Raw genomic sequence first — 16,502 nt, forward strand, 5'->3', positions numbered from 1 at the left:
GCTGCTTCTGACTCCAGGACTGTCGATGGGGAGTACTATTAAATTTGGAAGTAACTTATTGACCTTCAGGTTTTACTTGTCGTACTTGGATGGGGGCTGGGAGAGGCTAGGAGCAGGCTGGGGATCAAACCAGGGACCAGTCCTGGCTCTGCCCCTCTACCTCACTGCCAGCCCTATGTGCTGTTTCCACATTGTCCCCCACTAGATGGTAAACTTTGAAAACAAGACCCTGGCTTGCTTTTCGCTGGCTCCCAGCACTTCCTGACTACTACATTTGTGATTCATTTTTCTTTTTTTTTCTTCTGTACCACAACCAAGACATCTGCTGGTATTTGATTTTTAAAAAGAGGACTTGACTGAGTGCAGTTCACACCTGTAATCCTGAAATTCCATCACTTGGGAGGCGGAAGTAGGAGAACTGGATGAAGTTTGAGGCCATCCTGGGCCTCAGAGCGAGTTCTAGCCAGCTTGAATTACAGAGCAAGACCCTGTCTCAAAAACAAAACAAAACAAAAAAACTGAAGAAAGTGCTGTCTTTGGCAGCACATTTACTAAAATTGGAACAATACAAAGAAGATTGGCATGGCCCCCGAGCAAAGATGACACAAAAATTCATGAAGTTTTCCATATTTTTGTTTAAATTGAAGAAGAAAGAAAGAAAGAAAGAAAGAAAGAAAGAAAGAAAGAAAGAAAGAAAGGGATCTTAGGCAGCTCAGGAGTTCAGTGATAGTGACTCAGTGGCCAGCAATGTAGCTCAGCATCCCCCACACACACGGGCATACATACAAGTCTCCCATATCAAGTAAAAGCTCTGATGATAAATTTTATCAACCAAAGCATCTCCTCCAAAAAACTAGATCTCTTGCTGTGTTGTCCAAGGTGGTCTTAAACTTCTGTCTTGAGCATTCCTCTTGCCTCAGCCTCCCAAGGGGCCAGGACCACAAAAACATATCACTGCAGCCTGCTGGAGCCTCCCTGACGTAGCACCTGTAAAAGGAACAAATAAATTACAATCCCACATCAATCTCATGAGTGAATACCATCAAGGCTTAGTAGTAGTCTTAAGCGAAACTCTTAGAGCTGCAAAATAAGTATTTATGGCACACATATGCATATATATATATATATATATATATATATATAAACATTTATTATTTATTTTAATTTATATATTTTTAATTGTTTTAGTTCAAGACAATGTCTGGCTACACAGCTCAAACTGGCCTCAAACTAGCAGCAATCCTCCTGCTTGAGCTTCCGAAGTGCTAGGATTACAAATGTGTGCTACCATGCCTGGCTGAACGTTTGTTTTATGAAATGTGTGTATATGCATGTGTGTGTGTGTGTGTGTGTGTGTGTGTGTGTGTGTGTGTTTTCTCCCCTACATCGATAATGTATTGCACAGTCACTTCCATCTAGTGAAACAGGATTGTGTCCTAAACTGATTTCAGCCTGGCACAGTGACACACATCTGCCATCTCAGTGCTCAGGAGGCCAAAAGCAGGAGGACTGATACAAGTCTGAAGCAGTCTGGGCAACACAGTGAATTCAGGACCATCCTGGGATACATAAAAAACCAATACCCTGTCTCAAAAAAGTGAAATAAAATGAAATTCGAAGTCAGTTCCTCTGCCAGGGCTACAGTTCAGTGGCACAGTGCCTGCCTGACAGGGTCCTGAATTAATTCCCGGTACTCAAGTCAGTTCCTCAGCCACACTGAGCAGATGGCAAGTCCCTGTGACAGCCACACGGTAGATAATGTGGAAGAGGGTCATCGCATCGCACAGAACGCCATCAGGGCTTTTTGAATGTATACCTTACACCAAGGAAAAACTGTAGTCTGGATGCCACTCAGTGGGCAGTCTACATGGAAGGTGAACCCCAGGAATGGGAACGAAAGTGCATCAGGGTAGATATTGAGATATCTGGGTGGTGTGTAGATCTATACAGTCAACTCCTACCTCATCCAGTTATGCATGTGGCAAGTATTTAATGACACCAGGTACCATGCAGGACAAACAGATACGGTTGACACAGCCTGTGGCCCCTAGGAATTTGCAGTTTGGAGCAAAAGGTGTACCTCATCCAGGGTGCTAGGAGATGCCATCTTGACCAGCTGCTGAGTCCTGGTCACAGGGTCCCTTGAGGTAGGTTTGTCCACATGCTCACACACACACTCAAGAAGCCAACTGTGTACTCAGCTAAGATATCCAATGTCATATTCATCATTCTGTCTACAGAGCTGCCTGTCACTTCCAGACTTTTGCCAGCTGGCAATTAAATAAATTCTTCATCCAAAGCTGTTGAGAATTGGGTGTGGTGGTGCACATCTGTAATCCCAGCACTCAAGAGGCAGAGGCAGGAGGATCACCTGGGAGTTGGAGGCCAGTTGGAGGTCAGTTAGTTCAAAGCCAACCTGCATGACACCTTGAGACCCTGTCTTAAAAAAACAACTGTTGGGGCTGGGGATTTAGCTAAGCGGCATAAGTGCCTGCCTTGCAAGTGCCTGCCTTGCAAGCGCGTGGTTGTTGAGTTCGATCCCCAGTACCGATAAAAAAAAAAAAAAAAAAACTGTTGAAAGTGGAGGAGAGGACAGGGGTGGGTGGGTTCTTAGTGGTAGAGCACCTACTTCTCTCATGTGTAAGACACTGGGTTCAACCCCTAACACTGGAAGGAAAAAATAAAAGGTTTTAGGGAGGGAGGAATCAAAGTTCTGCACACTGCCCTAATGGCCAATATCCTGACAATTCGGACATGGGGAAGAACTGTAATCTTCTTTTTATTATAATTATTTGGTTTTTTAAGTCTGGGTCTCGATGTGTAGTCTAGACTGGCCTTGAACTATGAAAATTTGAGCTGTCCTCAAATTTGCAAAGCTCCTCCTGCCTCAGCCCCATGAATGCTGGGATTTTCCATTTTCATTTTGCTCCTTCCAAGCCCAGTTTGCCTGGGCTAGCTTTCAATCACCATGTATTTAGCTCCAGTCTACTTATTTGTGGTATGAGCAGCAAATAATGGAGTGCCTGCTGTGTACCAGCCACCGTGCCAGTTATTCTATACTGAGCAATGCAGTCCTCAGAGCAGTCTTGCAAGGTACAAATTAGCAGTCTCAACTGTGGAAGCAGAATCAACACCATTCAGGAACTTGGCCAAATTAATAAACTGTGAAGCTGAGAGGCCAAGTCGGGTCTGCCTACTTTTCATGCACAATCTCATTTTCCTGCACCAAGAAGATCAAAGCATGGGAGGTAGAGTTAAAAGTGGCACCACTCTCTGGTACAGCAAGACCTCTGGGTGCTTCACACAGAGGAAGAGCCCAACCAGCAATCAGGAAGCAGGGTTAGGATAGTTCAAGCTGCCTTGAGCTCACTATGTAGCCCAGGCTGGCGCTGGACTCGTGGGCTCAGCCTCCCAAGTGCTGGCATTAGCTGTGTGTACCACCACGCTTGGCTGTTGCGGTAATTATCTGCTTCTGTGTGTCTCTCTCATTGGCAAATTTTCTCAAAAAGGGCACTGCTGTGTGACTACTTGGTTTCATGTCCTCTTGGAGGTACGCACTCAGGACAGGAGGCGATGGAATGAGTGTGCCCCTGTGGATCCTCTGCAGCTCAGCAAGAGGGCTGCTGTCCTCCCCAGCTGGGTCACCCCAAGCAAACCTGCTCTCCCTCCACAGCACCCTTCTGTAAAATGACAATCACTGTGACCTATCCACCTCGACAGGGTAAGAATCACATATGTGAAATGCCTCAACTATAAAATCATATAGAAATGTATATAGGCATCTAATTATTATCTATATATCAAACAGATTTTAGAGGTACACGCCTGTAATCCCAGCACTCAGGAGGCTGAGGCAGGAGGATCACCATGAGTTCAAGGCCAGTCTGGACTACAAAGTGAATTCAGAGCAGCCAGAACTGCATAGCAAAACCCTGTCTCAAAAAAAGACAAACAAAGCAAAATAAAAACAAACTATATTGAATGTCATGTTTTCAAATGTGAAGCTAACAGTGCATCGGGCAGGACAGCTAAGTAACATCGGGCAGGACAGCTTGCTTTCTTTTGGGTCATCCATTCTCTCCAGGGACTGTACAGAGGCCCCTTTGCTGTCACAGGGCCAGGGCGAACAGCCCTGGACTTTGGAGGGGCTTCCCCCCATCCGGGTTCCCCACTGTGGCCCTTACATCTAAAAGCCCTGCAGTCCTGTGACAGAACAGACAGCCGGGATCCAGGCAAGTTCTGCAGTGTAACCGACCCCACCTCCTGGGTGAGCTCATTAGGTGCTTTGTAAACAGATCCTCACTGTGCAGGTCTGGAAGCCCAGCAACTCACCACCACTCCTGGGACCGCGCAGGAGCAACAGGCCAGTGCAGAGGCAGCAGCTGCATTCCTCGGAGCCGGAGCCGGAACCCAGCGCGTCTTTCCAGCGAAATCTGAAGTGCCCGCTGATCCACCGATGATGGCCTGGTTTACACTTTTCTGCCCTCTGCTAGGTCCCTCGTGCCTGGTTCTGCCATTTGCTTAAAGATTTGGGAATTCCAGCACAGAACCCTCGCTGTGAACACAGATTGGCCAGTAAAAATGCTACCGCCCCTGGATCCAGCTTGTGTGTGCCAGAAGGCTGGGGACAAACGCAGCACCCTTCCCAGGGCTCTGGAGTGACTGCTTCTGAAGGCCGCGCCTCAAGCTCTAAGCTTTTCCCTCCGTGTGCTGGGGACCGGGCAGGAACTCACCACCTTCCTTTGGGAGGTGGCATCTGCTACCATCAGTGCCCAGGGCCTGCCACTGTGTCATTTTTGTGGTGGGGATACTTTTTTTGTTGGGTTTGGTTTGGTTTGGTTCTCTGAGCAGGGCCTCCATATGTAGTTCAGGCAGGGCTTTATTTAGCTCAGTATGTAGCTGAGCTTCCTCACTGACCTGAAACTCACAACGATTCTCCTGCCTCATCCTTCTGAGTGCTGGGATTACAGACGTGCACCACCACATGCTGATCTACCTTAGTTTTCTACACCAGTCTTCTTACAAAGCATAGGAGTAGGTAAAAAGACTGTATAGTAAAATACTACAATGTGTCACAAGGCGTTGGAATAGCAGAGTACCAGGTTCATCAGTGACGAAGGGTACAGCTGGTTATCAAGTGTGATCCAAACGGCAGTTTCCTTTCCGCCAGAAGAGGCCTGCTTAAACCCGATTTTCAGTAACAGGTAAAATGCAAAGAGGTGGACAGGCAGCAGCAAAAAGCCTCTCCTGGCCAGAGTGAGCCCGTGGGCCTCGCAGAGGTTGAATTAGAGAAGAAAGTTACACAGCAGCTCAGTGAGGAGCGGATTCCCCAGCCTGCAAGGAAGTACCCAGGTTCTCTGCTTGCTCTGCTTTGTGAAGCAGGGTGCAATTCCCAACTCCTCCAGGCTTGCATCCTTATCTATACAGTGAGAATAAGACATAGCTTTATGAGCTTTAAACAAATACTTTATGAGCTTTAAACAAAGCACGTAAAACAATTCCAGCCTTGTATGAAGTCTTATATTAATGTTTGGCAAGTAAATAAAATTGCAAACATAGTTACTCATATCTTAACACCTTGTAGTTTACAAATCAACTTTTAGGGCTTTGTTTTGCTTTGTGTTTGCTTTTCTGAGACAGGGTCTTGCTCAGTAGCATGGACTGGCCTCAGACTCATAGCAGTCCTCCTGCCTCAACAGGACTTACAAATCAACTTTGCTTTGCTTTATTACCTGCATTTTAAGGATCAAAATATAAAGTTTCCTGGGGCTATGAATGTGGCTTAGTGGTATAGCAATGTTCAAACCCCAAACTGACTGGAGAAAGGAGAGGGAAAAAAAGGAAGAAGGAAAGAAAAAAACAGAGAGAAGAGAGGTGTGATGGCTCATATTTGTAATCATAGCACTCAGGAGGCTGAGGCAGGAAGATTACTGCAAGTTACAGGCCAGCCTGGGCTACATAATGAGTTTAAGAACATTCTGAGCTACCTAGTGAGACTCTGTCTCAGAAAATAAAAACAAAAATAGAGTTTTCTAATTTAACATGTTAAGTTTATGGCTTGGGGACAAATTTGATAAAAAAGAAAAATGAGTATTTTTTTTTTGCATTTCAATAATTTTATTGAAATTAGTACCAAACCATGAGTATTTCTTTTATGTCTAGCTTTCCACAAGGGAAAAGGGCCAACACCTGTTTTTCCTATTTCTATGGCAAAAAGCTCAATGGTCAGAGAACTGTTTAATCATATGATGAGAAGCAGAACCTTAAGCTGAAATAAAACCTACTCGTATCTGTATCATGCTTCTTTTTTTTTTTTTTTTGGTACCAGGGATTAAACTCATGACCTCATGCTTACCAGGCAGGCACTTTTGTTGCTGAGCTATATCCTCACCCCCTGCATGTCTGTATTTAAGAATGCTGTGCGTAAGTCACCTGTGCATAAGTCCTTTTTTTTTTTTTTTTTTTTTGGTCTTTTTCCTTTTTATCGGTACCAGGGATCGAACTCACGACTGCCTACTTGCAAGGCAGGTGCTTATGCCGCTGAGCTAAACCCCCAGTCCCTGTGCATAAGTCCTTTATCATCAAGAACTTCTAGAGAACAATTCTAATTCCACACACATGAGTCTTAATGGAGACTGTTACATATATATTCAGACTTCTTGACCTCCAAATTAGGGTGTGTTTCTTGTTTTTTCCACTACTGGGGATTGAAGCCCGGGAGTGTCAAGCTATGTCCCTGGCCATGTATGTATATATGTTTCCCCCTGCCCCTCTGGAACTGGAAATCAAACTTAAGACTTGTGCTTGCTGGAGCTATATCCCCCACCCCATCCCTATTCCTTTAAAAAAAAATCTTTTTTTTCCCTTAACATTTTGAGACAAGGTCTCACTCAGTTGTTCACTGTGGGCCTGAGCTTGTGATCCTCCTACCTCAGCCATCTGAGAGCTGGTCCCCAAGGCCCGGGTGTGGAAAGCCAGGTCCCCAGCCTCACACTATGGGGAGGTGGTGGAACCTTTAACAGATCGGGCCATCGGGAGGAAATGAGGTAAAGGGAGCCCGGCCTTGAAGGGAATAGGAAGCTCAACCCCTGCTGTTCTCAGCTTCCTGGCTGCCATGGTGTGAGCAGCTTCCTTCCCTATTATAGTTAGTTGTTTTTATATTTTTTCTTTTTGTCTCTTAAAAAAATGAGTGTCTAGCTAAGGGTGGTGGTGCATGCTTGTAATCCCAGCACTCAGGAGGCCGAGGCAGGAGGATTGCTGTGGAGTTTAAGGCCAACCTGAGCTACATTCCAGATCTAGAAATCCAAGAGATTTGCAGGTAGACTTTCATGTGCATAAAACAACCAGCCTGAATGAACTACGTGGTGAGACCCTGGCTCAAAGCAAAACAGACAACACTGAAAAGAAAAGTGCTTCCTGGCAAGGTGTACTGATGGGCACTTGTGTTCACAGCAATTTAGGAGGCAGAGGCAGGAGGATCACATATATGAGCGCATGAGTTCAAAACCAGCTTGAGTAGCATAGCAAAACGTGCTCCTTGGAAGCTGAAGAAGATGTCTGCTACTTGTCAACTGGTTTCTCCTGTGTCCCCAGAGGCCTTAGTGAATTATTTATACTATTTTTTTAGTATATATATTATATTTATATTAGGGTTCACTGATTGTAATTTGCTTTATTTTTAAATTAGGGCATCAGTACCAAAGAGCTCTTGGGATTACGGGGATGCACCTCCATCCCTGCCCTTTGGTGTTTGTTTTGAGACAGGGTCTTGCTGTGTAGTTCAAGCCAGCCTTGAACTTCTAGCTCTGGGCTGGTCTCCAAGTCATGGCAATCCTCCAAGTGACAGCATTAACAGGTGTGCGCCACCACCTCCAGTAGTTCCTGAAATATTGTGGTCCATTCTTGTTTGCTGGTTCCCCCCTCACCTGTAACCTTGTGTTTTTCCTTTCTTTTTCTTTTTTGAGACAGGATGTGTCACTATGTAGTGCAGACTGGCCTTCAACTTGCTTAGGTAGCGCAGACTGGCCTCAAATTCTAGGTGATCCTCCTGCCACCACCCTCCAAGTGCTGGGATTACAATTATGTGTCACCATACCTTTCTCTTTGCTTCTTTTTGGATGCTGTCTTACAGTGTTGTCCAGGATAATTTTGAATTTTTAATCTTGTTTCAGCCCCCTGAGTAGCTGGGATTACTGGTGCCCATCACCATACCCTTTGTACCCTTATTTTCTTCAGAAACAGTTTTTAGAAGTACTCAATTCCAAACCAGGTATACTGGCATATACCTTTAAATCCCAGCACTTGGGAGGCTGAGGCAGGAGGGATTGTTGCAAATTCAAAACCAGCTTGGGTGAGCGCAAGGCCAGCCTGAACTGTATAGTGAGACCCTGTCTCAAAAAGACCTCCTAAAAAAAGAAAGAAAGAACTCGATTCTCTTATATAGCACTTAAATCTCACCACAACTTCAATCTTGATTCCCAGATATACTACCTTTATAGTCAAAAAGTTATAAAAATCATTGTATTTCTTTTTTGGAGGGAGGGGTATAGGGTAGAACCAGGGCCTTGTGGATGCTGGGCAGGTTCTTTACCACTGAGCTACACTCCCAGCTCTTTTTTTTTTTTTTTTTTTTTTTTTTTTTGTCTTTTTTCTTTTTTATGGGTACCGGGGATCGAACTCACGACTGCCTGCTTGCAAGGCAGGCACTTATGCCTGCTGAGCTAAATCTCCAGCCCCTACACTCCCAGCTCTTTAAAGATCATTTTCAACAAAGCAAGCAGGATTTACACTCAGTTCGTCCACTTCACAGTTTGGGGTTCTTCCTCTATGTCTTCCTGCTCCAATTTAAAGCTTGTGTTCTTCTGCATGAAGCAGTCTGTGCTGCATGGACCTAACTAATACCCGGGTCCTAGTCCTTGTGTCCTTGCACTTACCTGTGATCCAGGGGTACTAGTAGCAGTCCCTGGGGCAGACTAATGCACTTGCTGGAAAGGGAGTGAGTTTGGCCTAGGCTGGCCTTGAATTTGTGGTAATCCTCCTGCCTCAGCCTCTCAAGTGATAGGATTACAGATATGCACCATCACAGTCTTTTTTTTTTTTTTTTTTTTTTTTTTGTCTTGTTGAGACAGGGTTTGACTGTACAGTTCAGGCTGGCCTCAAACTCATCTTGCAGCCTAGGGTGGCCTCAAACTCTTGGTAATCCTCCTGCCTCAGCCTCCCATGTATTGTGGTCTGTCTTTTGTTGTTGTTGTTGTGGGAAGAGTTTTTTTTTTTGTTTGTCTTTTTCCTTTTTATCGGTACCAAGGATCGAACTCACAACTGCCTGCTTGCAAGGCAGGCGCTTATGCCGCTGAGCTAAACCCCCAGACCCATGGGAAGGGTTTTTAACCTGAGGCTTTTCCCTGAGCCAATACCTAGACCTTTTCTACTTTTTATTTTGTGACAGGGTCTTGCTATATCATTGTTATCCGAAGTGAGTTTGAAATTGTAATTATCTTGCCTCAGCCTCCCAGAAATATTCAACAAATTAATATAGTCTCTATTATCTCACCTTCCCACTCTATTTTTTTCTTCTTTTGTTTATTTATTTTTGTTTTTTAAAACTGGCTCTCGCTGTGTAACTCAAGCTGGCCTTGAGCTCACTTTGTAGCCCAGGTTGGCCTCAAACTCTTGGTGATCCTCCTGCTTCAGCCTCTCAAGTGCTGGGATTACAGGTGCATACCACCATGCATGGTTCTTATGCTATTTAACTTCATTCGTTTAATTCCTTGTGTTATTATTACTGTTTCTTTTTGTTGTTGTATTTGTTTTTTGGTGTTTTGTTCTTGGTACTGGGAATCAAACTCAGGACCTTGCACTGGCCAGGCGGGCGCTGTGCGACTGAGCTAAATCCCCAGTCATTACGGTTTCTTGTCACACTTGTCTACTGAGCTGCAAACCCCTGCCCACCATCTCTCCTCGGTGCATCACAGCATGCAGTCACCCTGCTGGCTCCCTCTGTCCCAGCCCCAGATCCTTTCTGAACTGGTGTTGTCTCGGTGGAGCAGCGGTCCTGGACCCTGCCCTCCTCACTTCTGTTCCATCCTTCCTGACTCTGGAACCCACCCTGCACTTTCCTGGGCTCCCCCCTCAGGGAGGAAGGGTGCACAGGAAGTGAAAGGAAGTGTATTCCAATGTGGGAGACAACTTCAGTGACTCCCTTTGAATGCAAAACAATTACTGTGACTTTGATTATTTGGAGACTCATTTCCTTATACTGATATGTAGAGAACTGGCTGTAGTATTGCCTTCTCTCTTCAATTGGCTCTAAGCATTGCACATAAGGCTAGTGAGGATGCTGGTGTGTAATTTTTTTTTTTTTTTTTTTTTTTTTTGTCTTTTTTGAGACAAGGTCTCTCTATGTAGTTCAGGCTGGCCTTGAGCTCACTTTGTAGCCTAGACTGGTCTTGAATTTGCAATAATCAGGTGTGAACCACCACACCCAGCTGGTATGTAATTTCTAAAGTCAACAGACAGTCCTGTTTCCTTGCATAGTGTTCTCCATACAGAATAGTACAGGATACGAGCACCCCAGATGTTAAAGCAAATAGCTCCGGGAATGTCAACTGGGTAGATTCTCAAGATAAGAGGCTATGATTCCCCAGAGCACAAGAGTTTGCATATCAGAAACCAAAGCCCACAGCCTCCCAACAAAATTCCATTGCTACCTTAATTGGCTTATGTAAACTGATCCTTCTGTATATCTTTATCTATGCAAGTCCCCCACCTGACCAGCCAGCTCACTTACTCCCTGTAATTCCCACCATCCTCATTGCCCTGAGCCACCCCCCTTTTTCATAAGATAATAAATGCTGGGAGAGGCCTACGATGGGGCCTTTGTCCCAATGTCCTCACAAGAATTGGATTTAGGACCCCTTGGCTGCCCTTAACTTGGAACATGTCTTGGTGTTTTTACTCTGGCTGTGGGTTGCATTGTTGGTGGCAGATTGGAATTAACTTGCTGGGATTGCAATGATGTCTCAATGGGATTACAAGTATAAATTTTTGGATTGTGAGGAAAACTAGGAAGAGGATCACAATACTTGGATGACTGAATTCGGTATTTGGAGAAGGAAGGCACTCTAGATGGAAAAACTGTTTTTTCATAAAATATTGAAGGCCTTACTCTGTTGTCTGCCAGTTTCCAAGGGTGTTCTGGAAAATTACACTGCTATTCTTTTATTGTGTGTGTGTGTGTGTGTGTGTGTGTGTGTGTGTGTGTGTGTGTTTTGAGAGAGGATCTCACTGCGTAGTTCAGACTGACCTTGGACTTACTATGTAGTTGGAGCTAACCTTGAACTCATGGTGATTCTACTGTCTTAGCCTCCTGAGTGCTGGGATTACAGGCGTGTGTCATCAACACTTAGCTCTTTTGTCTTATAAATTTTATAACATTTTTATTTTTTAAATTTCTATTTTTATTGGTATGTGTTTGCAGTATGAAATGATTATATTCCTTATTGGGAGTCAGTACATGTATATAACGTATCTTAATTCTTTTTTTTTGGTACCAGGGATTGAACTCACAATCTTGTGCTTGCCAGACAGGCTCTTAAGCCACTGAGCCTTTTTTCTTTCTCTCCCCCCACCCACTGCTGTTCTCATCTGTAATCCCAGGACGCAGGAGGCTGAGGCAGGAGGAGAGCTGTTTGAAGTCAGCCTGGGCAATATAGACAGGTCAATTCCCTTCCTCCCCCAATTGAATCTATGCTGAACACAGACTTTTTTCTCATTATCTCCAACCAGCACAATATAACAACTATTCTACAACATATTAGGTATCTGCACAACAATATCTTCAGATTGTACAGACATCACTGGTAATCAGCAGGTGATTATAGCAAACTATGCAAGAGAATGTTGTTAGATTGTATGCAAATACTATTCTGCTTTTTATAAAGGATTTACTCCTCCTCCTAGGATTTGGGTACCCTCAGGGGTCCTGCCATTGTCCTTGGCAAATCTAAGGCTCCAGCGCCCATCCTTTTATAGAAACTTGTAGTCTTTTTTGTTTTCTTTTCATGTGTGCATGTGATATATTTAGATCTTACACATTCTCCCCATGGCCCGCGTTTGTGCCTCCCTTCTCAGGTATTTTCCTCTTATATCTGTGGTACTCTGAAATATTATGAGGATACAACTTACTTAGATCATTCCATTCATTTTCCAGGTAGACCTTTTAAATCTAGAGGCCCAGATATCTATTCTGAGAGTTTTTTCCTATTATTTCTTTGATAATTTCTGCTTCATTGCCTATCTTGAATTTCTATTCACCATTGGTATTAGACTACTTGGATTAGTCAGTGTTTTGTTTTTTGAGACAGGGTCTCAACTATGTACAGTGGACCCCTGAAATTCCACAGGGGTTACATTCCTAAAGCACTCATGAATTGTGAGAAAACCACAGATTTCAGGTATGGTCATAAAAATGTCTATTTTTTACAATTTAGACCCAAAATATGCTATATCTCCTGCAGTTATGCAATTTAATTGAATAAAATATTGCATTAATAATGCCTTAGAAGGTACTGGGTGTTTTGGCAGCACCTTAGGGATTTTAGGGCTTTAAAAAAAACAAAACCGAGAACACTGGAGACAGCTACACTGGTATAGCTACCTGTCAGGATGAAGGAATGCTGGTGTGTCTGTGGGAGAAGGGTTACAGAGCAGCAGCCAATCAGCAGCAAGGGGAACTGAAAAAATGCTCTAAGATTGGCTGTTGCCAAACCTCCAGCCAAAAGCAATATTTGTGCTGGATATTTACGTTTTCAACAAAACTGTGGGAGTTTTCACGAACAATTAATTAAGTTCTAAGGAAAAATCTATGAGCAACTGACATAGCCAGCTCTGAACTGCAACTTCATAGGGGCGTACTGTAGTCCAGGAGGGCCTTGAACTCACTTGGTTGCCCTGGCTGGCCTCGAACTCAGGGCAGTCCTCCTGCCTCAGCCTCCTGAGTGCTGGGATTACAGATGTGCACCACCGTGGCCAGTTTATGAGTTTTCATCCTTCCTTTATTTTCATTTACTCCCCTAAGTGGTTATTTTTGTTTCTGTCTTTCATCTGAGAGGCCTCACTCCGATGTCCAGCAGTGTTTGCCTGGCTATTAGTTCACACTACACAGCCATTCTCTGCAGGGCTGGAAGGGAACCCAAGAAGCCTCACCCTGGAGTGCAGGGCCATCCCTCCCCATTCTGCTAGTCAGTGTCATAGTCTCCCCAACAGCAGGGGTGGCCCGCAGAGCCCCAGGTGGGACAGCTGCAGGGGACATCAGCTGTTGCTTGGCTGTACCCCCTCAGGACAAGAGTCACTACTGAAATCAACTTCTGGTTGAAATTGGGCAGGGTGGTGCTGGCATGGGCACGGGAGCCTCCCCCTGCCATGTGCAGAGGAGGAAGGAGGCAAGGGGAGGTTGCCCCACCTGCCGCCCATTCCTTGCTGCCTCATTCGGCAGACTGAGCCTTCTTGGGATGTGGTGAGTCCTGCTCTGACCTCTGACTCTTTGCTGTGGGGCTCTTACACTTGATCTGATTCCTATAGTAACATCCTTTTGTGTACTTTACCCTTTTAGATTTAGACCAATGTTTCTTTACTTTTTTCTTTTCCTTTCTTTGTTTTGTTTTTTTGAGAAAAGTTCACACTATATAATTCAGGCTGGCCTTGAGCTTCAACCAATCCTTTTTTTAAAATTACACTTATTGGTACATTTTAGGTATACATAATGATCACATTCATCATAGGGAATTTTTTTTTTTTTTTTTTTTTTGAGACAGGGTCTCTCTATGTAGTTCAGGCTAGCCTTGAGCTCACTTTGTAGCCCAGGCTGGTCTTGAACTTGCAAGGATCCTCCTGCCTCAGCCTCCCAAGTGCTAGGATTACAGGCGTGTGCCACCAGGCCCAGCTCATCATAGAGAATTTGTACCGTTCATGACTCAACTTTTTTCTCCCATTACCCTCCGTTCCTCTCAATCCCTTTCCCCTCCTTATTTTGAGGTGATCCTTCTGCCTCGGCCTCCCTGCCCAGTTTAGACCAGTTCCTCTTCTGTCGCTGTAGCAGTACTTCTGGAGGTCACTGAGATAAACACACCTGTTGACTGTGTTGTGAGCAGCTGTTTTTGCAGCACTGGGATGGAGCCCAGGGGTCACCATGATAGGGAAGTGCTCCACTACTGAGCTGCACCCTAGCCCCTTTTGTACAGTTATTGTTGTTACCAAATGAAACCTTCTGTGCCAAAGGGCTCTGCAAACTCTATACTGTCATACCAATGTGATGTACTATCATTTGATCCTAAGGTACTTGGATGGATTTTTCTACTGTGATTTTCCTCTCCTCCCACCCCTAACCCATGCTGGCCTAGAACTTCTGAGTTCAAGCAATCCTCCTGCCTCAGCTTCCCAAGGAGTTGGGACTGCATCTGGTTCCCTCTTCTTACTTTGCATAACACAAGCCCTTCAGTGATAGCAAGCAACCATGTGACAAAAGCCTTAAGATTTTAATCAAGAGGGGCTGGGGCTTTAGCTCAGCGGCATAAGCGCCTGCCTTGCAAGCAGGCAGTCGTGAGTTCGATCCCCGGTACCGATAAAAAGGAAAAAGACAAAAAAAAAAAAAAAAAAAAAAAGATTTTAATCAAGGTGAAAGTAAATAAAATATGTGGTCTACGAAAGAAGTTGGAGGTGGCACATGCCTCTAATCCCTACACTTGGAAGGCTGAGATAGGAAGGTCACCATGAGTTCAAGGCCAGTTTGTGTTACTGAGTTCAGGGTCAGCCTGAACTACATAGTGAGACTCTGTGACTAAAGAAGTTGGATGTAGAATGTTTCTTAGCAACCTGAATGAAGCACGTCACACTAGGAGTTCAACTGAAAGTCTCTCAGCTGCCACTCAGGGCATCTTCTTCTTCCGATTGAGTGAGTGTCCCCAGATCTGTGGGTGCCTATTCCTGGGGCCACGTGCACCATGCCTTCACACCCTTTCCCCCATGGCGGTGGCTTGCTTTTCACTGTACACTCTGAGAACAGGTCATGTCCTAATCACGGGTTCATCATCTACACAGAGCACAATATCTGGTATACAGCAGTTCCTACGTGTGTGATAAAGTGAAACAAGGCACCTTGCCAAATAGTCTCCTAGGAGAGATAATCCCAAGGGGTGACCACTCATTCCTTTATTTATTGATAAGGTCTTGCAGTACTGACTAGGTTGGCCTCAAACTCCTGGACTTAAAGGATCCTCTTGTCTCAGCTTCCCAAGTAGCTGGGATTATAGGTTGGTACCACTGCACTTGGCTGCCCCACTTTCAATATTAAGGTAACAAAGACTGGAAATCTGTTCTTCCCTATAAAGACAAACACCGACATTATGGATCTATTTCACAGGTTGCTTCATCTTTTCGTGCAATAGGAAGTGGAGGCTACAGAAACACAGCTACAGCCCTGAAGGCAACAGACAGCCCAGACACTGGTGCTCGGCGCAAGGCAGAAGGCGGCGTGGATCCTGGCAGCTCCAGGCCTCCACGAAAAACACCTGCTCTGCTGGCAGCCGGGAAGGAGAGGCCCAGAATAGCTCAGCCACCCACTCCTGGAAACACAGGAACCACCCCCCATTCCCCGCCGGCTACTGCAGGCAAGGAGGGAATGTCAGGAGACTGGCTGAGGGAGGCCTACTTGGACGATTCACCCAACACTATGAAAAGGCCTGGAAGGTCCCTACAATGGGAAGAGGGCAAAAGGTAGCACCTGTCAGTCTTGGAGGCTGTGCAGGGCTCCTGGCAGCACTGGCGCATGCGTGGGACTCGTGGGCGGAGCCTCAGGCCAGGGGCGGGGAAGGAGGTGGAGACCCTGGAGAGGAGCCCTGGCTTCCTTAAAGCACGCAGAGGCCGGACGGGGAAAAGTTTGATGAAGACTGGGTTGAGAGTGAAGGTAGCAACCACTGAAGCAAGCAAGGATGAGGAAATGGAACAGAGATGAAACCTGAGCCGGGAAGACTGGTCATTAACCTGCCTCCATGGCTCTCCCAGGTCTTCATCATGGACGTGTTCAACATGGCACCCGACGTGGCCCTTTTACAAAGGGACCTGTGGCCAGGAAGACTGGGAAGTACTGCCTTGGGGATTCACGAGGAACAGGAGCCTCTGGGAGGAAAAGACAAAGCAAATCCATGTCTGGATTTCCCACACACCTTTCTTCAGGTAAGGGCTATGGACACCTGGTGGTACATGGGCCACAGAATGGCGGCTGCAGACCTCCCCAGGCCTTGACTCGACGCCTGCCTTCATCCATCGCATGGCTTCACAATCTTAGAGTGAAACTTTTGGTTGTGATTGTAAAGGTTCATTGGTTGAATTTTTTTTTAATGATACTGATATTAAACCTGAGACCAAAGATATGCTAGGCAAGAACTTTACTCCTGAGCTCCAAGACCATCCAGTGCAAGTTGTAAATTTTTAAAACTCCTTTCTGCAAA

General features: G+C 45.3%; 1 long non-coding RNA gene and 1 other non-coding gene across 2 annotated transcripts; one reads left to right on the top strand and one right to left on the bottom strand.

Annotated features, from left to right (window-relative positions):
- Positions 1-527: 527 nt before the first annotated feature.
- On the top strand, positions 528-634 carry LOC111758187 (U6 spliceosomal RNA). The gene has a single exon (XR_002792411.1). It is a non-coding gene; the product is annotated as a U6 spliceosomal RNA (small nuclear RNA).
- LOC134473109 (uncharacterized) lies at positions 616-4,643 on the bottom strand. The gene is made up of 2 exons (XR_010043221.1): positions 4,333-4,643; positions 616-987 (listed from the first exon to the last, which is right to left on the bottom strand). It is a non-coding gene; the product is annotated as an uncharacterized LOC134473109 (long non-coding RNA).
- Positions 4,644-16,502: the final 11,859 nt, after the last annotated feature.

The sequence above is a fragment of the Cavia porcellus genome, unplaced genomic scaffold (assembly GCF_034190915.1).
Source record: "Cavia porcellus strain 051 isolate PalLab524CR breed Dunkin Hartley unplaced genomic scaffold, mCavPor4.1 scaffold_26, whole genome shotgun sequence".
NCBI classification, from domain to species: domain Eukaryota; kingdom Metazoa; phylum Chordata; class Mammalia; order Rodentia; family Caviidae; genus Cavia; species Cavia porcellus.